A 22,422-nucleotide genomic window follows, 5' to 3' on the forward strand; every position below is an offset into this window, starting at 1 on the left:
CAGGGAAGGTTCAGGCTGGACGTTAGGAAATACTACTTGTCTGAAAGGGTGGTCAGGCACTGGAATGGGCTGCCTAGAGAGGTAGTGGAGTCACCGAGCCTGGTAGTGTTTAAAGAGCGTTTGGATGTTGTGTTGAGGGACATGGTTTAGCAAGAACCATTGATGAAGGGCGGATGGTTGGACTGGATGATCCTGTGGGTCTTTTCCAACCTTAGCAATTCTATGATTCTATGATGCTATAGGGGGATATGGGGCTGACGGGGGCTGTGCAGGGACTGTTAAGGCGTATGGTTCTATAAGGAGCTGAGGGGGACTCTAGGGGGGATCTGGGGCTGTGGTGAGCCATCGGAGGATTTGGGGCTATAGGTGGCTGTGGGGAGGTTCTGGGCGGGGGGGTATATAGTCAGGCTGCCCAGGGAGGTTGTGGGTTGTCCTTCTCTGGAGATACTCCAAACCCAGCTGGATGCCTACAGTACAGCCTGCTGTATGGAGCCTGTTTTGCGGGGGGAGGGGTTGGACTCAGCGATCTCTAGAGGTCCCTTCCAGCCCCTACAGTTCTGTGATTGTGTGATTCTAACCGTTGCTTCTTGCAGCAGTAGAGTGTTTCAGAAGAGAGAAAAAGATGGCGGCCCTGAACTGGCTTTCTGTGGATGGTAAAGCTGTGCTGAGAACTGGGCTGACTACTGCAGCTGAAAATGCGTGCCGTGTGTGCAGACGCAGAGGAATAACTTTTCCTTGTAGGTTGAGCTTGTCTAAGGTAGGTGTCCTTGCTAGGTGAGCTTCTGCTTTAAAGCATCAAGTTGTAATTTTAAAAGTAAGGTTGGCAGTTCTTTTTTTACCCAAGTGATTTTTTAGCCAGGAGAGATTGGAGGTGCTGTTTGGTGATGGAAGACGGAGAGAGGAAAAGCAAGTAAAAGGCATGCTGTGCATAGCCACCACATGCCATGGGCACCGTTGTCGTCCTGCACAAAGGAGGAGCAGTTCTGCAAGCTTGGCCTGGGCCGTGGGAGGGAGCATACAGACATCTGGACCAAGCGGAAACGAGTTAGTTGTGCAGGTTGGTTGTTTTCTGCTGTTTGTCCCACGTCCTGTTGCTCAGTGGTAGATCTGTTCACGTTCAGTGCTGGCAGGAATGTCCCCGAGCATTTTTGTTTCAGCTGTCGCAACACTTTGATCCCCTGCTGCTTGGCTGGGGCGTTTGAGGAATGATGCATGTGCTGCTGTCCAGCCAGGCTCTGGGGATGAGTCTGCGTAGCAGGGTATGCCTGAGGCTTGGGGACCAGGCCAGGTGGAATCCAGTGTGCTTTGCTGTCGTTCTCAGTGCTTGTTTTTGCTCAGGAGGGCAGGTGGTGAACCTCATGAAGCAATGCCTGCAGACGGGGTTTGCGGAGCAAGAGGTCCTGCAGGCCTTGTGTGACAGCCATGGAGCTGTAGCGAGGCTGCGTCAGTGTAAAAGAGCAGAAATCCCCGGAGGCGTGAAGGTGAGCTGTGGGCTCCAGTAGTGCAGGAGGGGACGTACGTGCTCAGGGTTTGGCTGCTTCTGCGTGTGTTAAGTGAGTGTGATAGCACTGCTTGGTTCATTTGTATGTGTATGGAACAAGTGTGACATCCTTTGTGCTGGAGTCGTGTGGAAGGAGTCCTATGTGTTTGCGACCTGACTTGAAGCCAGTGGGCATCACGGAGGAGTAGGGGAAGGGGATGAGGCGAGTCAAGCTGGTGTAAGAGCATGAGGCGTAGGAACAGGAATCTCTTTGGCCGATCTGAAGTGCTGCCCTTCTCTTTTTGGTTTAGGAATCTCTGTGTGCTTTTTAATGAAGAACAATCTCATTGTTCATCTTGTGAGCGAATTCATTCAGGCCTGTTAGTTGGTGTTGTTCTCTCCATGGAGCTGCAAGTGAAATGGATACTTCTGGTGTGATGTGCGGCACCCTCCCGTCTTCTCAGATCAACCAAGTTGGCAAGGCCTGGCTCTTGGTTGGTGAGCTGTGCCCAAGGTGAGAGAGGTGTCTGTTCTGGGCTTGATGTGTGGCAATCAGACCGTATAGCCGGTATAGGATATAGAGCAGGCATGTGTTTCTTGGTGATGCGCGTACTCCCTGGTGCAAGGGGATCGCTCCACCTAACATTCACACTAACTTGCCCTGTAGACATCTAATCAGCTCCCTGCCACGTGTTTTTGAGCTGCTCTCCAGCCCTTATCTCGATGGCCTTCATCCTCCCTGTTATTCCAGACCTAGTGTCTGTGAAAGTGCTTGCAATCCCTTGTTTTCTAACACTCTCTACCTAAACTCTCTCTGTTTGCCTCTTATTTTTACTTTGTGCAGCTACTCTCCCTTTTCTTGCTGTGAGGCCCTTCTCTCTCTAACTGCAGGCTCCTGTTCTCACTCTTCAGTTCCCCCCTTTTCTATAGTCTAGCAGGACTTCTACCTGCTAGATCATTTTGATTCTGTTCTACGTGTCCCAAAATAGGCCCCACTTCCCACCTTTGGCCTCAACGCATATCTCTTCCATATCTCCTTTTTCTTTCTAGTACTCCGGCACAGGCAGGCAGAGCATCTCATCATGACACAGGTAAAACCTCCCAACAGCACCAAGAGGATGCAAACTAGGAAGAGCTGCTTTAACCATCCTAGATTCAGTAGCCAGCTAGTAAGCAAGTTCCTTAAATCTCCTTCCCAGCTGGGGTCATCCTGACTTGTCCTGTGCAGGACTTTGGTCTGGTTCCAAACTTTCCATCAATCTCTCTCGATTCTTAAATCCTTCTTGCTGTAAGCACAGCGACTCTGACTTATTACTGTGCATACCCCTCCTTCCTTGGCTGTTAATCGGTCTAGTGCCATCCTATTCTGGAGCACTGCTTTGGATAAAGGGGATACTTCTTCTTGGATTGCTCATAATGCATCTGTTGTGGCATTCTCTATCATTTCCAGAGTTGCAGAGATATTGACTCTAGCTTTTTCTAGCTGGGCAACTCCTAGAGCCGGGATAAGGGCTCTCGGAAAGCAGTGGTATCCCCTGTTCTATATAGCTAGGGGGTTGTATGTACGCTTCGTTTGAATCCCAGGGGTCCTCAGGAGTCCCCGAGGGATCTCCTCACGCACCATGGTCTGGGCTATTAAGTATCCTGTAGTGCAAGTCCCTGTCCAATTTAAAGGTACTGCTTTCCGTGCCTGAGCGTCCCCACATAACCACCATGTGGTATCCATGAGGTAACTTCAGACATCTAATCACCTCCCTGCCAAATGTTTTCGAGCTGTTCTCCGGTCCTTATCTTTATGGCCTTCATTCTCCTCGTTATTCTGGACCTAGCACCTGTGAAAGTGCTTGGAATCCCTTTGTTTTCTAATACTCTCTACATAAACTATCTCTATTTGCCCCTTATGTCTACCTTGTGAAGCTGCTTTCTCTTTTCTTGCTATGAAGCCCCTCTTCCTATACTGCAGGGACCTGATTTTGCCCTTCAATTCCCCCCTTTATTATAATCTAGCAGGACTTCTACCTGCTAAATTCTCTAATCTGTTCTATGTGTCCCAAAATAGGTCCCACTTTCCACCTTTTGCCTTAGCTCATGTTTCTTCCATATCTCGTATTCTTTTCTCGTATTTCGGCACAGGCAGGCAGAGCACTTTATCATCACACAGGTAAAACCTACAATCAGTACCAAGATGATACAAACTAGGAAGAGCTGCTTTAACCATCCTAGATTTGGTAGCCAGCTAGAAAGCAGGTTCCATAAATCTTCCTTCCAGTTGGTGTCATCCTGACTAGTCCTATGCAGGACTTTCGTCTGTTCCCAAATTTTCCTTAAATCTGTTTCAGTTCTTAAATCCTTACTGATGTAAGCACAGCAACTCTGATTTATTACTGTACATACCCCTCCTTCCTTGGCTGTTAATAGGTCTAATGCCATCCTATTTTGGAGTACTGCTTTGGATAAAGAGAATACCTATTCTTGGATTGCCCGTAATACATCTGTTTTGGCATTCTCCATGATTTCCAGAGTTGCAGAGATATTTACTATACCTTTTTCTAGCTGGGTAACTCCTAGAGCTGGGATAAGAGCTCTCAGAAAGCTGTGGTATCCCTTGTTATATATAGCTAGGGGGTTGTATGTATGCTTAGTTCTAATTCAAGGGATCCTCAGGAGTCCCCAAGGGATTTTCTCATGCACCATGGTCTGGGCTATTAAGTATTCTGTAGTACAAGTCCCTGTCCAATTTAAAGGTAATGCCTTTCGTGCCTGGCCGTCTCCACATAGCCACCAGTATCCATGAGGTAACTGACATGGCCTGGCCATCTTTTCCTGGTGAGTGAATGATGCTCCCATCTCTACAATTCCGAGTATGTTCTTATCTGAGACCCAGTGAGAATCCTTATCGATTCTAGGATCACACCCCCCACCTTGGCTCCACCTTCCAGCTTCACTGATCCCTGATATTACCCCAGAATTTCCATATTCCCAACTACACTCTATGCCTGTCAAGTTCCGTCATCCAACCTCCACCCCACCTTTACCATCAGTTTTTCTGCCTACAAAGATAGATCTAGTAAAGTTAATAACTAGTAAATCAAACTTAGGTCCCTTTTGTGACTTGTCTTCTATCCCAAACTTACACTTTCTGTGCTCTACCCAATATGGAATGGTCCAGTTTAGTGCCACTATCCCATAAACAGGCACTTTTCCCTCCCCTCTAGGGAAGCCAGTGCATATCCAACAAGATTTGTTGAGAGCCTGGCCAATTTTATCAGTTATTTTTAAGTAGCTATTCTCTTGCCAAGCTGTGACTACTGCTCCAATCATACTGACTATTATCAAAATCTTATACATGCTTATGGATCCTGATTTTCAGTGGTCCGCTCTCTTCTGCTGTCCGCTGTGGTCCTGGTGCTTTCTTCAGGCGGGTATGACGTATCCACAGTGTAAGTCCCTCTACCTTGGCAGTGGTAGGGGTGGTCAGGAGAATTCTGTAGGGTCCTTCCCACTTTGGTTCCAGAGGTGAATCTGAGAGAGAGGTTTAACATAAACATAGTCGCCTGGCAATACATCATGCACTGGACCATCTAGGCCTTGTGCCCTGGCAGCAAATACTGCTTGTTCAATTTTCTTTAATTGCTTTGCCAAGCTGACCATATATTCACTCAACACCTTATCCCCCACCTGTATAGAGATTTCCTTTTGTACAGTATAGGGTCACCCATAAAGAATCTCATGTGGGCTTAATCCTTCCTTGCTTTGGGGTTTAGTCCAAATTCTCAGAAGTGCCAAAGGCAGTGCCTGCAGCCAGGGAATCCCAGCCTCTTGGCCAAGTTTTCCTATCTGTAATTTGATCAGGTGATTCGTTTTTTCCACCTGTCCGCATGACTGCCGTCTATAAGGTGTGCAATTGCCAATCAATTCCCAGTAATGTGCTTATTTTTTTTTTGGACCACCTTGGCAAAAATGTGGGCCACGATCTGCTGAGATTGGTACAGGAACCCCGAACCTTGGAATTAACAGCATGTGACAGCATTTTTGTTGCTTCCCGAGCCTTAGGAGTCCTCCAGGGAAATACCTCTGGCCATCCCCAAAAGCTATCAGTTAGTGCCAACATCCAGCGATCCCGCCCTTTTCTTGGGGGTTTCAGGAAGTCACTTGTCACTGTTGCCCTGGAAGGTTCCCTTTCCCAATAGGCCCACTTGTAGCCCTTTGCTGGTACTAGGATCGTGCTTTGTAACGTCTGTTTGCCCAAGACATTTTCTCTCCTCTCTTAGAACCAATTTCCATGGAGTAGCAAAGGGCAAAACAATGTGTCCATCTGTCAGCCTGCTCTCTTCCCTTCTAAATGATGAATTAAATTGCTGTCTTCTTGAAAATATTTTACAGGTTTTGACTCAGGTTCAGCAATTTTAAGCTTACGGTCTGGAATTAAAGCCCTCTTCAACGACCTGTTCTGCCCCCTGATCCACCATGTTCTCTCCACTTTCCGGTACGGTGTTCCCTTTCTGATGTCCTTGACAATGGATGGTAGCCACGCTCTTTGTTGATTTACATCAGGCTGTTTTTCCTTGTGCGTGAGCAATCCTTGCTCTCTTCAGGTGGTCCTATGAGCATGTAGCATCTTAACTGCGTAATTATACGGACAGATGCGATGTCAGGCTCTTGTCAAGGCAGTTATTTCAGGCTTCCTAGAGACAGTCCCCACTGGTAATGGTTGTGTTTCGGTGACCTTGTCAGTTGCAGTTCCTGCATATCCTGCCTTACAGTTTCCTTGTCTCACCAAACTGCTTGCATCAGTAAGCCAGGTGTCTTCTGCATCTTCTAAGGATTCGTCTTTCAGGTCCGACTGGTAACAGTGCGTAGCTTCAGTTGTTTCCAAGCAGTCCTGAAATGCTTGTTCTCCGGGAGTTCCGCTAAGGAGAGATGCTGGGTTGACAATATGAGTTGCAGTTATTTCTGCATCATCCTGCTGTACCAGGATGGCCTGGTATTTCAGGAAGCCCTGGGGGTGAGAGCCCATGCCCCCCTTTTACCTTCAAAACAGTATAGACACTGTGTGAGATATTCCAACTGTTCTTCTTTGGCCTAGCGTAGATGTCCCAGGTTCTTGAATCTTGAGCACTGGTGCAGCCACCGCCCTCATCCACTTTGGCCATCTCTTCCTCACTTCCTGAAGGGGCTTTACCACCAGTCCGTAGCCGTGTATCCACGGTTGGCACCCTGCTGTCATTCCTGAGAATGTACGGAGTTCCTCGGCACTTTGTGGCTCAGGGCTTTGGCAGATGGCTTCTTTCCTGGCAGTCCTTGAGGTTCCAAGTCCAGCTGTAGCCTCCTATCCCAGATAGGTCCCTTGCCATTGAGTTCTTGGTGCCTTCTGTTGAGAAAGTCGATCATCACTGAAACCAAGAAATTCAGCACATTCGCAGTCCATTGCACACAGCCCTCTTTGTTTCTGTGGCATCCACATGCTGCAATCAAGATCCACCATGGGATGGAAGAACCCAAATCTCAGGCTCCCGAGTTGAGCATTTCTCCAAAATCCTTGGGCTGTTCTCACAGCCCTGGCTAACACTGTCCAGGTGAACGGAGTCTTTTTTGTCCCGGACTGGGGCTCTCCTATTCAATGGCAAATCACCTTAGGCTTCCTTTGGCCAAACCAGGCAGGAAAGGCATCCTTCACATCCAGAAGGCAAACTCCACCTACTCATTCCCTAACTTAGTTACTGAAGTGTATGGATCATATGGATTCATCGGAGAGATTGGAGTATTGTATTTGGATTCACATTCAATTAGTAATCCAAAATCCGAAAGTTATCTATGGTTTCTTTTCTCCTTCTCCACTTGCATATCCTCAAAGGGCACTGCTTAACCCTGAGTGGGCTAGCCGTAGCTCTTGCTTTGAACTTAGGGCTGCATTTTGGCTCTACCAGACATCCCTGATAGCCACACGGCTAAGCATACCTTAGTGAAGATTTCTGTAACTTCTGGGGGTACCCCATTGTTTGTCCCTGTTTGCATTAAAGCCAGACTTAGCATTTTCAGTCAGTTCATCTTGTTTGACCCTTAGCTCCAGTGTTATTGAATTGACTCTCTGCATCCATTTGTTCTGATGAGTCTTGCCAGAGGAACGGTTTTGGAGAACCTGGCATCTACAGGCATGTATGTATTCCTCCTTATTTTCTCAGCCTCTCTTGAAGTGATCCCAAAAGGGAAGCCTTTTCTTGTTGGGCAGTAGCTGCGACTTGTGTTGCAAAATCATCTCCGGGCAGTAAGAGGCACTCGTGCCCACCGGAAACGAAACCTCTTTCTCCTGCTCTCCTAGCTGCGATTTCACCGGTGGATTTGCTAGGAATAACTTCCCAGGTTGCCATTCTTCAGCTTTTGCAATCAGAGACGGTTGGATTTGTGCACCGCTGTCTCATTTCCCTGCAGTTGGCACAGTGCTTTCGGTCCAGCAGGGCTGGAAGCCTCCCACTCCACAGGCTCTTCCAGGCCCCCCCCCTACAACATTCTGAGGGAACCTCTGTGTCCTAGGGCTCTACTCTACACCGCAACAGGAACAGCTGTTGCTCTTGCCAATGGCCTTACTATCTCTGTTCCTCAATCCGTTTTTTTGCTTTCTCTTGCTCAGCTCTCTTTGGATCTACCACCCTGTTCCACCTTGCTCATCTTGGCCTTCCTCAGCCTGCATCCTTCTGCAACTTTTCCCTTCCCAAACTCTCATCACTACATAAACAACTAGCATGACGTTTCAGTTTCACCTCCTCGTCTCCTCTCTGGAGATTTCCAGTGCTAACCCTGGAATTTTGGGTTTCCGAGATCTCTGCACATGAAGGATATTCTCACTGCCAGTGCCCCATCCTCTGCACCTCCCCCCCTTTGCATGTAATGCTGTTTACAACAGCACTCTCTGTGTGGGTCCAGGGCGGGAGGGGGTGTGGGGGGTTGCTCTCCTGCCGGTGCAGATACACTCACTTTCTCTGTAACCCTTTTTCCTTTGTCCCCTCTTCATCCCCTCAGTTACAATTCCACATACCCTCAGTCATGCTTCTGTTTCCCATTAGCAATTACACTTACTTCTGCCATGAAAACCGTTTGTCCCATTCCCTTCAGAACCCACCAATCAAACAGCACAGTTCTTCAGTGTCCATAAACACCCAGTAGTTAGTCTCATGATGAGAGCACTCCATTCTAACAACTGGTCATGTTACTTCATGGACCTTGCCTCCTTAATAAGAACAGGAGCTGCAAGAAGGTATGATAGTTACGGGTCCCCTTCTGATGCCGCTTCTCATCATCTTCTAACTTCCACATTAAGCACCACTGATTGCAATACTTGATGAGAGTTTCCTTCCTCAGGGTGCCTCCAGGTTCCCCTGCAGTATCCCACCAGTGTGCCAGTGCACATCCCAACGGGGCTTCTTTGGGAATTTCCTTCCCCTGGGAGCCTCCCACGATGTTGACCAAATTCTTCTTGATTCCTCATTTCCTCAGAGTTTCCACAGGCAACCCTGGACACCGCCTACTGATCTTGTTCAGATGTGAACACTTGGATCTCACAGGTCTCATAGAAGCCTGACCACCTTCCTTGACACGCTTCCCCGCAATCAGAAGACAGTACTATGCAAACAGGCTGACCCTCATTCCCTGCAAGGAACGCATCTCACTCACACCACACTCACTCTGATCTTTAGAACAAAAGCCATGGTTTCGACGTAGGCCACAATGCTGACGACGTCTTTTAGCTGGCATCTTCATAAGGCTAGTACATGAGTCAGTAAGCTTTCAGGTTTCTCGGAAAGTCAGTGGACCTGAAATGATTAGATCCACGGTACGGAACACTCAGCAGATGGTGATAACAATCACACAACCTAGAACTCCCACTCCTATCTCGCTGTTTCCAGAAAAAGGAGGGAGAGCTGTTGCTCTTCCCTTGCGTCTGACTTGCAGGTCCCCTTCCCCAGGCATCCTGTGAGGACCTTCTCAGAGTCTCTAACTGCAGGGTCCCGTTCTCACTCTTCAGGCTTTGAGACATGCCTTCCAGTTGCACGTTGTGTTCTTTGTTGTGTTGACCTCTTGAGCTCCAGCCCTAAGGGAGGATCCGAGCGGTAGCGCAGAAGGAACGGTTTAGAGTGGAAGTGCACTGCAAAGGGCCGGAGGCAGCAGGAGCAGGGAAGTGATCATCGCCACTGTACTGCACTCAGCACTGGTGAGTCCTCTCCTTGAGTAGTGTGTTCAGTTCTGGGCCCCTGACTAGAAGGGGGACCCTGAAAGCCTGCAGTGTGTCCAGAGAAGCGCAATGAAGCTGTGAGGGGTGTAGAGCACAAGTGTGATGGGGAGCGGCTGGGGGAAGTGGGATTCCTTAGTGTGGAGAAGAGGAGGCACAGGGAAGACCTTCTCCCTCTGTCCAGTTACGTGACGAGAGGTTGTGTTGAGGTGGGGGTGGTCCTCTTCTCCCGTGGAACTAGTGCTAGGATTAGAAGGAATGGCCTCAGGTTGCATGAGGGGAGATTGAGGTTGGATGGGAAGTACAACTTCTCCCAGTGGGTGGTCAGCCGCTGGAGCGGGCTGCCTGGGGAGGTGATAGAGTTCCTGTCCCTGCAGGTGTTCAAGGGACAGTGGATGTTGTAGTGAGGGACGTGGCTTAGTGGGAAGGAAATGGTGGTGGTAGGTGGGTGTTTGGACTGGATGGAGGTCATGGAGGTCTTTTCCAACGTTGCTGATGCTATGATTGTAGGAAAGGCATCTGCTGGGTGAGTGCTTTGCTGGGTGAGCGTCCCCCTGCTGGAAAGCAGGCAGCTGTGGTCTTTGCAGACAGCCACATCCACGGGGATTGGAGGCTTCTGAACCGGAACCTTGTCTTTCCCATCTTGTGCCCGCTAAGTCACGTTGTTTGAAAGCAGCACCTTGGCGGCAACCTTGATTTCTGCAGCCTTCTCTGAGCTTTGTGCCACGAGAGCTGTGCCGCTTCTCCCTGTGATGTGAGAGTGTCTGGAAGGCCCTGCAAGAAGTCTGGGTAGGTGATGGCAGTGTCTCTTCCTTTTCCCCCCGGTGCTGGACATAGCGGGGAACGGGAGTGGGGGACATCCCAGCAGTGGATTCCTACCTCAGCAGAACGGAAGGGCTGTTATGATGGGTGTATTTGAACTGGAATGAATCTGAGGCTGATGAGAGAAACGAGGGGCCTGTGAAAAAAAGGAGCGTGCTGCATTTTGTGGTGCAAGATGTTCTGGGAACTGCTGCTAACAGTGCCCACAGACTTGGATGAATCTTCAGTCGGGTGCAGGGACGCGTAATGCTCATCTTAGAAGTCACGCTGACAGCAGCAGTAGAGAGACAAATTTCATAGGGCTGCATGCTTTTTTTTTCCTTTTGTTTCAGTCCTAACCGTGGAAGCATAGAAGCGTTACCCAGACCAATTGAGCATTTGCCACCTGGGCTTTCTACCAATGCCATAGGCAGTGGAAGTCAGCATTGCAAGCATCCGTGAGAGCCCTGCAAAAGACTGGTGAGAGTTACCCTGGCGGCCTCCTTTGGAAATCTCAGGTCTCTGTAAGCTCTCAAGCTGTGTCGTAAGTCCCCCCGTGGTGCTGACTCAGCTCTCCCTGTCTTTGGTGTAGGAGAGCTGGTCTTGAACTCCTTCCTGTATCCTGCCTATCATCTGCTCCCTGCTTTGCCCATGGCCCAGCGAGCCTTTTATTCCTCGCCCTCAGATTTGCACGTGTGGATGAGAGCATCTGCTTATGTACATGTGCACTTATGACAGTGCACTGCACGTCTGCTGCCATTGCTTTGCAGCCCTCGTGTGGTTGAGCACCACAGAGTCCTTTGCTTACTCCCCCCTTCCCGGTGGGATGGGGGAGAGAATTATGGGGGAAAAAAAAAGAAGGTGGAACTCATGCGTTGAGAGAAATCTCTTTCCAAAGGTAGAGAAAAGGACAGAAGTAATGGATGCACGCGCACACACACACACACACATATATATATGAATGTATGTAACAAGTGATGTAGAAGCAGTGGCTCAGCACCTCCCAAGCAATGGCCAAGCAGAGGAAGAGAGTGAGATGAGCTCCCACCCCGTCCAAACCCCCTTCCACTTGATGTCATATGGTATGGAATATCCCTTTGGCCCGTTGACATCAGCTGTCCTCATTAGGTTTCCTCCCAGCTCCTTCTTGAGAGCTTTGCTGAGAACGGCCTTGGCTCTGTCCAGGTCTGCTTCTCAGAAACTATAAACACGAGAGTGTTCTCACTGTCGTAGCATCATAGCAGACACTGAAGAAAAATGGATCCCACCTGAGACTAAGACAGCCCCCCAGTGTCCGTGCAGCGAGCCGTGTGGGGCTGCAGGTCGTGCATTTCCCTGGCAGCATTGGCCAGGGGTGCTGGGGAGGTTTGCGTGCTCAGCTTGGTCATCGCGCTGCTGTGCCTGTCAACGCAGCATGCTTCGTGCTATCCGAGCAGCAGAACAGCGTTTCATCACCAAGGTGCCATAATATTTACTGGAACCAGATGCATTTGTGTCTCTGAGGCTGGGTTTACCCAACGAGCTCTTCTCGAAGGAGCTGTTTTGATTCCCTTTGTCCGTGTGCGAGATGCGCTTATCCCACTTGTGTTCTGTGCTTTGGTATTACTCTTGGTGGGCAGAAGGAGCTGGTGGATTCAGCAGCAGTAGATTCTGTTGGTTTCCTCTCTGCTGCTTCATCCCTGGAGCTTGCTGCTGCACGGAAGAGTACAATCGTGTTTATCCCAAGGCTGCTGTAAAGGGGAGCCCGGTTGGCGTAGCAGTGATCAGCAGCTAACGGGCTGTGCAGAGGAGGGCTTTGCAGAAGGAGCAGGAGTGCCTGCGTCCATCTGTACCCTCGGATACGTTCTGGCAGTGAGGCAGCAGCTGTGGCCACAGTGAGTGAATGCAGACTTGGCAAGACCCCCAAGGCTTGGGGCTGCCACGTGGCGTTTCCTAGCCCTACCCTCCTTTATATGCCTGGCAAAGCACAGCCACCCTGCACCCAGGGCAAGCGTTTGTCTTAGTGTCATGTTTCACGCTATCTTGTGAAGCTCAGGCACTGGGGGCAGCTTCCCCCCAAAGAAAAGGAGGAGGAAATGAGGTCGTCATGGAAGCCAAAAGGCCAAAATGCACTCGGGAAAGAAACTGTCGAAGCAGTCTAGTAGTAGTACTATGTATTTCTCTTCCTTTATTTCCATCCAGGTGCAAGAGATGGCTGCTCTAAGCCGCCCGTGGATGCAAAGAAGGACCCTAGTGTGGATTTGCCATAGGCCCAGCAAGAGGCTCAACAGCACCAAGCTCCGGGTCCTGCACTTTGGTCCCGACAACCCCATGCCAGCTTCTCCAGGATTTGGCTGGGATGGAATTCCAACCACGCACTGATTTCTCGAACGCTGGGGTGCCCTGTTGGAATCCTGTGGTCTTGTGACGTGGTCTTGCCTCCCCACCTTGTCCGTCCATGGTGGAGCAGCCGGGTGGCCCTTAGTGATGTCATAAGCGGCTAGAATGAGGGGAGGAGCAGCGCGTGCTGCGTCCCTTCATTGGAGTGCTTGAGCTCGGCGTGAGTACGTGGCTTGTTGCACTTGTGCATCTACTGAGTGTGTTTGTCTTCATCCCATCTTGTGCAGCGCCTTGTAGGTAAGCTGAGACGGCGCGGGATAGACGGGTGGGCAGCGAGGGCTTGAGAAGTGCTGGCTGGCAGAGCTCCTAGGATCATATTGCTTCGTCTGGACCGTCAGACGCCATTTTCCCCCAGGCAATCCAGTCCAAAGCCATCCATCAAGGTGGCATTTGTGCCAGGGTTCTTCCCTGGTTCTTCCCTTTGCTCAATTGTGCAAGCTCACTGACCTGCTCTTTCTCCCTCCCCTCCCCACCCTCCGCCTGCTCCCTTGGTGCAGCTTTTGCTCGTGGAAGATCAGAGCAAAGTGACAAGGAACGGCTGCGGGTTCGAGGATCTGCTTCTCCCTTGTTCTGATCTCTTGCCAGGTACGTGCCATGTTTTGTATTGCCACATGGTTCAGCAGCCCGTGTTTAGTCACACCGTGTGTAGTAACACAGCCTCGTCCAGCTGAAATGCAGCTCTGGTCACGTGTGGGTTTTTTCCACTTCCTCTCCAGCTCAACCCTCAGCAGGATGCTGCCTGTAGTGCTGGGAGCAGCTAGTGTGAAGGAAGGCAATCCCTTAGGCAAAGAGCCCTAGCCGCAGTTTGTGCAGAGCTGCAGAACATGAGCCAGGGGCAGAAGCGTGCATGCTTTGGCTGTGTGAGTGTGGCCGACAGCTGTAGGGAGCACAGCAGAGATGCAGGCAGAGGAAATGCGTGGGCAAGGCTGCGGCCGGCGCTGGTGGTGAGGCTGCTGCTGGGAGCCGGGGGCTGGGGAGCAGCTCCAGCCCCAGCAGTGACACCTCTCCCTGGCCTGCTACTGCGCTCTCAGCGTGCTGCGGGCAAATGCATCTGCTGCTTTGTGCCAGAGTCCCCATCTGCTAGCAGAGGGACAGCGACTTGGTCCAGTGCTGCGTATTGCAACGGCTGTCCCGTTTGAATAGACTGCACAGTGGTTGTTTCTAGAACAGCTGCCTCCGCCAGTGGGCAACTGAGAGTAGTTCTGAAGAAGACTCTCAATCCAGTGCTGTGTGAGCACAGGAAATGTGTTTCTTTTCTGTTGCAGCTTGTCGCGCCTGCTGTGATGGGCATCGCGAGCAGCGAGATCAGCCGTGGGCCTGACCGGGCGTTGACGGAGGTACAGTGTGAAGCTCTGCTTGGTCTCTGTTCCCTGACTTGAGCCAGCAGAATGAGCCACAGTTGTGCTCTCCTGCTTTTCAAGAGAGAGAGCATCCTTCCGGCTCTCTCGGTGTCCCTGAAGAGCTGCCTTAAAAGCTTCATTTCCTTGCTAGTGGCATTGAGATGGCACCCTGAAATCCTCCTTGTTTGTCCTCAGCTCCTCACCATGGCCTGTGCTCTCTGTTTCAGCCTGAGAACCAGGGGAAGCCTCTGCTGGTCCGTGAGGAGTTATCTCTTAATATTCCAGCTATTGCTGCTGGCCATGTTATTAAGAGATACGTTGCCCAGGCAGCGGATGAGCTCTCCTTGGAGGTAAGCAGATAAAGAAGGCGTTCCTTGTTGTCATGGCCAGAAGAGTATACCGTGTGAATGCATCAGGAATATTCTCAGACACCTTCAGAATGCCTTGTGAGGCGAAGCCCAGAAGATGCAGGTCCAGATAGGACTTGCACTGGGTTGGATGCAGGGAGGAGTTCAGCCATGTCTAAAAGATGGTTTCATTTGGCATGCTTGCACTGTATTCTGTGTGGTGTGTAAGGCAGTGGCTCTTGTACCTCCACGCCCAGCTTTCCCACAGGAAATGCCTGAAGAGCTGCCCCGGTGCAATTGCTCTCAAGCTGTGCGCTCTTTGGCAGTGCAGAAGAAGGGTGCCATTTCAGCTGTGCTTTCCTCCCAGCTGTGCTGACGCTGGGATTGATGTTGCAATGTCTTGCAGGTGGGAGACCTGGTGTGCATTACTGCTATGCCAGCAAAGGAGCAGAGCCCCTGGTGGAGAGGCAAGCGTGGCTTTCAGGTAGGCACAAGCTTCAGACTCCTGGGCGCAATTGCAGTCAAGTGAGGAACGTCAGCTTCGAGCTGCTCTGCCCGCACAGGGTGGCTTCTGGACGTCAACAGTTTCCCTGTGTCGCTGTCAGAGGACTTTCCCTTTGGCTCTGGGCTTGGGTGGGAAACTGTCTCCTCATGTGACTTAGAAGCAAGAGCCTCTCGTGCTCAATGCGCAGTCAGAAGTTGACCACCTCTGTCCATTGTACAAGCACGGAGGACAGAGCCATCTTCTCTGGAACTAATTATTGCTTTTGTAGGTCTTCTGGCTGCAAATGTTGAATGAGGGTTACTTTTCTGCAGGCCATTCTGTCTTGGTTTAACAGTTGAGGCCTGAGAAATGCTGCATTCAGTATTCCATCACTCTTTCTTTTCTTCTTACAGGTTGGGTTCTTCCCCAGTGAGTGCGTGGAGCTCATTAGTGGAAAACCTCCTGAGGCCCTCCTCAACTCAGCACCAAAGCCAGGTACGGATGTTACATGTGATGGCGCGGGGAAGTCAAATGGAGTCTTCCTCTGGGTGTGTTCTGTGTTGAATACCTCCTTTATCCATCCCACGTTCTCCTCTGTGTTGATGATCCTTCCTGCATCCCACGGGGCATAGGGCTGCTGTTTTGTAGGCAGTGAGAATGAGGGCTTGGGCAAATGCTCGAATCCTTGTAGAATGCAGTGTTGGCAATGTTCTTGCCGCTTTGACGCGCTCTGTAGAATGTGTTTCCGCTCAGCCTGGTCCCACTGAGCCCAACCTGAAATGAACTGGTTTCTTCCTTTTGTTGTGCAGTGCCAAAGAAGCGTGGCAAGCTCCTCAGCTTTCTTCGTTCCTTCGTGAAGGCCCGCCCAAAGGAACCGAAGCAGCGGGAGATGGAGAAGGAGAAGGAGAAGGGAGTGGTGTTTGGCTGTGACCTGGGAGAGCATCTTCTCCACTCTGGCCGTGATGGTAAGGAACAGCCCGTTCCTGAGAGCTTCCTCCCTCTGTTGGGCATGTAAAGATGAAAGAAAGGGAGATCATGTCTAGCAAGGGGCAGGTTGATAGCGGTGGAGAAACGTGAAATGGGAGTTGATGGCTGCAAGGGAAGCTGAGGCTAATGCTCATAGGAGACCAGCACACTTGTATTTGCTTAAAGCCAAAGGTGTAAGCCAATCCCACGCTAGCCTGAAAACAAAGGAAGCCTTTTGGCCCAAGAGAGTGTCCTGCGTCAGTTTCCTAGCTCTTCTGGACATGAGGTCTCACGCCTCCATTGCGGTGGGAGCTGTGATGGGACTTGCAGTGTCTCTGGCTTCCCCAGAATTACTTTCTGCAGGCTGCTTGGCAGGTCGTGGCATTTCTTGAAAGCCAAGAACACGTCCGTGTCCAGTTTTGTCCCCGGCTCCTGCCTGCCTGCGATGTCTGCGACAGCCTTCTTTCTCCTGTTAGGAGGAGGCAAGCAGTAGCCTGGCTGGGCTTAGTGGATGGGATGTGACAGGGGCAGCGGCTGAAGCAGGACTTGAATCAGGAGCTCAGCTAAGCGCTGGCCCTTGTTCTGTAGTCCCCCAGGTCGTGCAGAGCTGCGCTGAGTTCATTGAGCAGCACGGCATGGTGCAGGGGATCTACCGCCTGTCCGGCGTGGCGTCCAAGATCCAGAAGCTGCGGTAAGAGTGCTTCTGGACTGTATGTTGTCTTGCTTTGGAGTTGTTTTCCTCTTTCTCCAAGCCCTCTGTTTTTGTGTCCTTCTCTCCAGCCATGACTTTGAGTCGGAGCAGATTCCGGAGCTCACCGTCCGGGACATTCACAGCGTGAGCTCCCTGTGCAAGATGTACTTCAGGGAGCTCCCGAGCCCTCTGCTGAGCGAGCAGCTGCATGGCAAGTTCTCGGTAAGCACAAGGCAATGGCCTTCATGTCCCTCTTCGTGGCCTTTCCCATCCACACACACGCCTGCGCACCTTTTTTTGGTCTTTTTTCTGTTGAAGTTGGGGTTTTGATGGACATCCAGTGGGTGTCTCTGTACAACAAGCAGCTCGTGCTTCCTGCACACCGGGTGCACCGTAACACCTGGTGTGTGCATCCTGCCACTGGAAATGTGGGAGATGGGAGCAGCAGTGCCCTCTGCAGCTCTGAGGCCCTTTTTCTGTTAGCCCCATGCGCTTGACTCGCATGATGTGTGTCTCATTCCCTTTCTGCTTTCTTCCAGGACACTGTTTGTGCCGGTACAGATGAGGAGCGGTTGCTCCAAGTGCAGGAGGTCATCCAGCAACTGCCTGCACCTCACTACAGGTCAGAAAACTGCTGCCCTCGGTGTGGGGAGCTCAGCCCTGCTGCATTTCAGAGGGCGATGATGCGATGGCAGGCTTTGTGTCACGCTGGCAACGTGATGCCTGTGTGTGTTGAAGTGGTGGATGGCTGCGTGGGGTGAATGGATTGGGTCAGCTCCTGGGCACGGGGGCACGGCTGGTGCAGCTGATGTCTGCAGCTGTGCTGTGCTGGGGCTTGGTGCTGCAGCGTGGCACTTGGGAAAGCTTGATCTACTTGCTAGTAGCAAGAAGAGTGAGGTTTGTTTGGTGAATGTGAGCCCGGCGTGCTCAGTGGTGCTGAAGGTTTGGCTCTTGCTTTCCAGGACGCTGGAGTACCTGATGAGACACTTGGCTTGTCTGGCTGGGAGCTGCTCCATCACAAACATGCACGCTAAGAACTTAGCGATTGTGTGGGCTCCCAACCTCTTCAGGTAAACTTCTTTTTCCGTCTCAGCACAAGGCTTAGATCTGTTCTCCCCACGGGCACAGTTTGGAGAGGAGGACAATTTGTGCTCTCTTGGTTTTGTCAGATGGGGCTGGTGTGTCCTTGATCACCCGGGAGAATGTCTTCAGTGGCATCAGTGCTTGCCCACTGCGGAAGTCTCCAGAGCCCAACTGGACAGCCTTTGGCTGCCCAAATGCAGACGTGGGGAAACGATCTTGGGTCAATGACTTCTCCAATCTGCCTTTTCTACAGATCCCAGCAGAACGAGGCTGCCTGCGCCAGCGGAAGAGCTGCCTGCGAGGAACTGCAGAGGCAGTCAGATGTGGTGGAATTCCTGATCAACCACACCGACGTCCTCTTCTGCTCCAGCTCCACATCAGGCATCGGAGATGGAGCAGGTGAGCGTCTTCGTGCATGAGCTTTGTCTTGATGAGACACCTTGATCAAATGCAGGCCTTCTCCAGGATTGTTGAGCTACGCTTTTGCTATCGAGGGGCCAGCCGGCTTGTGGGCTTAGATGAGAATATGGCATCCTCTGTGGCTGGATGCGGAGAATGTCCAAGCCCAAAGTTGAGCATGAGAAAACCGTCCCTGTCATGGTGATGTTTTGCGTGCAGGTGAAGCTTGATGAAAGGGTTTTGACCTCCTCTTCTTTCACTTGACCAGAAAAGCAAAGCTGAGAGATGTGCGGCACCTCCTCCAGAACTGTGATGGCTGTGCTGCTGCTTTCTGATCCTCCCTCTTAGCTGTGGTCTTCCCTTCCAGGGTGCAGTTCTCCATCAGGGCCCGAGTCTGTGCAGGTGTCTTCTCCTGCCACCAAGCTGCTCACCCTGGAGGAGGCACAGGCACAGAGGGGAGGCCACAGCAGCTCTCCCGCTGTGACAGAGAGCAGGGACATGGAAGTGGAAGAAGGCCCCGCAGCTGCGCGGGGGAAATTCCACACAATCATTGACTTTCCGTCTGAAAGGTAAAGAGGACTTTCTTTTCCAGCAGCTTCCTATCAGACTTGCTTGGGTGGGCTTTTGTGGGTTTTTCTCCACTATTGCTAGTGCCAAAACTTGCAGAAGCTACGTGACGCCAATGGTGCGTGTGGTGGTGTACTGAATGTCCCCTTCCTTTGGACTCTGAGGTTCAACTAACAGGCATGCTCTGCATCTGGGTTGACATGGCTGAGGGGAATGTAGCCAGCAAGACTCCAGGGCTGAGCTCTAGGAATGGAACTATCCTCAACTGTGTGAATCAGAGCGAGCTTCAAAGTTGTGTTTCAGCAGGAACCAGGCAGTGCTAGGAACAAGCAAGTGTTGGCAAGAGCTCAGGGCAGCTCTTCCCTCACCCTGCACCATGCACGACTCACACCGCTCCCTCTTTTCTCCCTCCAGACCAAGTCCACCCAGCAGGGTGAAGGAATCCCCAGCATGCAGTTGGTGTTCCTGCTTCAGGCCCAGAAAACCATCCTCTGTGGCCAAACGCCAACTGCAGCGCGATGCCAGGGAGCCCTCAGAAACAGAGGTGGTGGTCTTGGCAGGTAAGGGTGCACATCCAGCTGTCAAAACCCTGCTTGTCAGCGCCATGGAATTCATGCTTGGAGTCCACACAAAAGAGAAAGACAAACAACAAAAGCGCAACAGGTCCTTTCGAGACAGTGCTCCTACTGTTGCTATTGTCCTATTGGCTTTGTCCTACTGCCACTGCATAAGCAAATCTCAAGAACCACTCTCATCATTCAGCTTGTGCAAGTTTGCCACTAACTGTTTGCCTGTGTATCTACTCCTTCCTAGGTGAACCGAGCCCTCGTCCACGCAGAAGAGCCAGAGCGTATAGCGATGCTTCACTGTGTGCTTCCATCAATGCAGAGCTGCTAGGAAGCACAAATCGCTGCGGCTCGGATGACAGCCTTCCATATAACACCAGTGATGGAGTGAAGGTGCTCATCCAAGTGGAAGCCCTCATCTCTCCCAGCTGTGCAGAAGACGCTGACCTGAGCCTGCCAGAAACAACGCTTACCGAGCTGGACTGTGATGGGGCATCATTGCAGTGCAGCCCAGCCCAAGCACAGCCCGAGTGCCCCGACAGCAGCAGCTCCATGCAGGAGCAGGTCAGCGTCAGCCAGGAGGAGCCGAGCCTGGTGGAGGGGGACGTAGAATCAGAGCTCCAGTCCCAGGCACCGGGCAGCAGCACGAGCTCTGAGCCCCTCTCTCCTGAACAAGAAAGGATGAGTCCCATGTGTACACCGGACCTCTCACCAAAAAGCCCTCCTGGCTGTGAATGAATAAAAGCACGCTGGTGCTGGATCAACGCCTTGACTGCCTTCTGAGTCTTCATTCCCAGGGATTGGGATGGATGCAAGCAACAGCAAGGCAGCTCATGTTGCAAGGCTATGGCTGTGGGCTGTGCGTGCAGCAGAGCTGCGGGTTTGTTCCCATTTTGTCTGGCTGTGGGATGCCTCAGCGAGAGCTGTGCTCCCGTAGTGTATGGTAGCAAAGAATCTCCAGCATCCGGGATGCTGCTCATGATCATGCCCAGCTTCCGTGCTATGGCTGTGGCTTTGTGATGCTTTTGAGTGAGGGATGCCTCGGCTGGTCCCCGACAGCTCTCTCGTCTCTCCCGCCGTGTCCATTCCTGGCTCCCAGCTACGAGCTGGCCCTGCAGAGCATCTGCAGCCCTGTCAGCATCAGCATCCAGCAGCGGCAGGAGGAGCTCCCCGTGAGCAGCATCTGCCCGTCCCTCCCCCCGGGCTCTCATTGGTCAGCGGCAGCTCTGTGCGTCCCCCTGCGTCTGATTGGTCAGCGGCAGCTCTGTCCCTCCCCCGGCGTCTCATTGCTCAGCGGCAGCTCCGCCGGCTCCCATTGGCTGAGCCGCCGTGCGCGGGAGCGGCCGTTGGGAGCCGGCAGTGTCAGGCGCGGCTGTCGTCAGCGAAGCGCCGCTCCGGCAGCCCGGGCCGCCCCGCAGGAGAGCGCGGCGTCAGCCGGAGCTGTCCGGGCAGCACCGAGCCGGAAGCCGCGGCACAACGGGAGCGAGTGCTGAGGACAGCTCCGCCGGAGGTGTGCGGGAGAACGGGAGCGGGAGAGGGAGAGGAGCCCTGCGCGGCCCCCCAAGCACACTGCCCTCCCCTCCCCCGTGGAACTCCCGTGGGGTTGGGCTGTGGGATGTGGCTTGGGGATGGGTGGTGGGATTGGGACGGATGGAGGCCCCAGGTCCCAGTGCTACAGTGCTGCTGGCAGCATCTGAACCCAGCTGGATGCCTACAGCACAGCCTGCTGTATGGAGCCTTTTTTGCGGGGGGAGGGGTTGGGCTCCATGATCTCCAGAGGTCCCTTCCAGCCCCTACAGTTTTGTGATTCTGTGATTGCAATCGTTGCTTCTTGCAGCAGTAGAGTGTTTCAGAAGAGAGAAAAAGATGGCGGCCATGAACTGGCTTTCTATGTATGGTAAAGCTGTGTTGAGAGCTGGGCTGACTATTGCAGCTGAAAATGCGTGCCAAGTGTGCAGACGCAGAGGAATAACTTTTCCCCGCAGGTGGAGCTTGTCTAAGGTAGGTGTCCTTGCTAGGTGAGCTTCTGCTTTAAAGCATCAAGTAGTAATTTTAAAAGCAAGGTTGCCAGTTCTTTTTTTCCCCAAGTGATTTTTAGCCGGGAGAGATTGGAGGTGCTGTTTGGTGATGGAAGACGGAGAGAGGAAAAGCAAGTAAAAGGCATGCTGTGCATAGCCACCACATGCCATGGGCACCGTTGTCGTTCTGCACAAAGGAGGAGCAGCTCAGCAAGCTTGGCCTGGGCCGTGGGAGGGAGCATAAAAACATCTGGACCAAGCGGAAACGAGTTAGTTCTTGAGGTTGGTTGTTTTCTGCTGTTTGTGCCACGTCCTGTTGCTCAGTGGTAGATCTGTTCACGTTCAGTGCTAGCCGGAATGTCCCCGAGCATTTTTGTTTCAGCTGTCGCAACGCTTTGTTCCCTTGCTGCTGGGCTGGGGCGTTTGAAGAATGATGCAGGTGCTGGTGCCCAGCCAGGCTTTGGGGCTGAGTCTGCAGAGCAGGGTATGTGTGTGGCAGGAGTGAGGCTTGTGGGGGAGCAGGCCAGGTGGAATCCAGTACTTTGCTCTTGTTCTCAGTGCTTGTTTTTGCTCAGGAGGGCAGGTGGTGAACCTCATGAAGCAATGCCTGCAGACGGGGTTTGCGGAGCAAGAGGTCCTGCAGGCCTTGTGTGACCGCCATGGAGCTGTAGCGAGGCTGCGTCAGTGTAAAAGAGCAGTAATCCCCGGAGGCGTGAAGGTGAGCTGTGGGTTCCAGTAGTGCAGGAGGGGATGTACGTGCTCAGGGTTTGGCTGCTTCTGCGTGTGTTAAGTGAGTGTGATAGCACTGCTTGGTCCATTTGAGTGTTTGGAACAAGTGTGACGTCCTTTGTGCTGGAGTCGTGTGGAAGGAGTCCTATGTGTTTGCGACTTGACTTGAAGCCAGTGGGCATCACGGAGGAGTAGGGGTAAGGGATGAGTCGAGGCAAGCTGGGGTAAGAGGATGAGGCGTAGGAACAGGAACCTCTTTGGCCGATCTGAAGTGCTGCCATTCTCTTTTTGGTTTAGGAATCTCTGTGTTTTTTTTGATGAAGATGAAACTCATTGTCCAGCTTGTGA

At 51.9% G+C, this 22,422-nt stretch overlaps 1 long non-coding RNA gene and 1 pseudogene across 1 annotated transcript; both read left to right on the forward strand.

Moving 5' to 3' along the window:
* LOC112530752 overlaps positions 1 to 22,422 on the forward strand; it is a 584,651-nt pseudogene that overhangs the window by 462,606 nt on the left and 99,623 nt on the right.
* Positions 1,000 to 1,398, forward strand: LOC121108441. The gene is made up of 3 exons (XR_005842953.1): positions 1,000 to 1,057; positions 1,158 to 1,259; positions 1,339 to 1,398. It is a non-coding gene; the product is annotated as an uncharacterized LOC121108441 (long non-coding RNA).

The sequence above is a fragment of the Gallus gallus genome, chromosome Z (assembly GCF_016699485.2).
Source record: "Gallus gallus isolate bGalGal1 chromosome Z, bGalGal1.mat.broiler.GRCg7b, whole genome shotgun sequence".
NCBI classification, from domain to species: domain Eukaryota; kingdom Metazoa; phylum Chordata; class Aves; order Galliformes; family Phasianidae; genus Gallus; species Gallus gallus.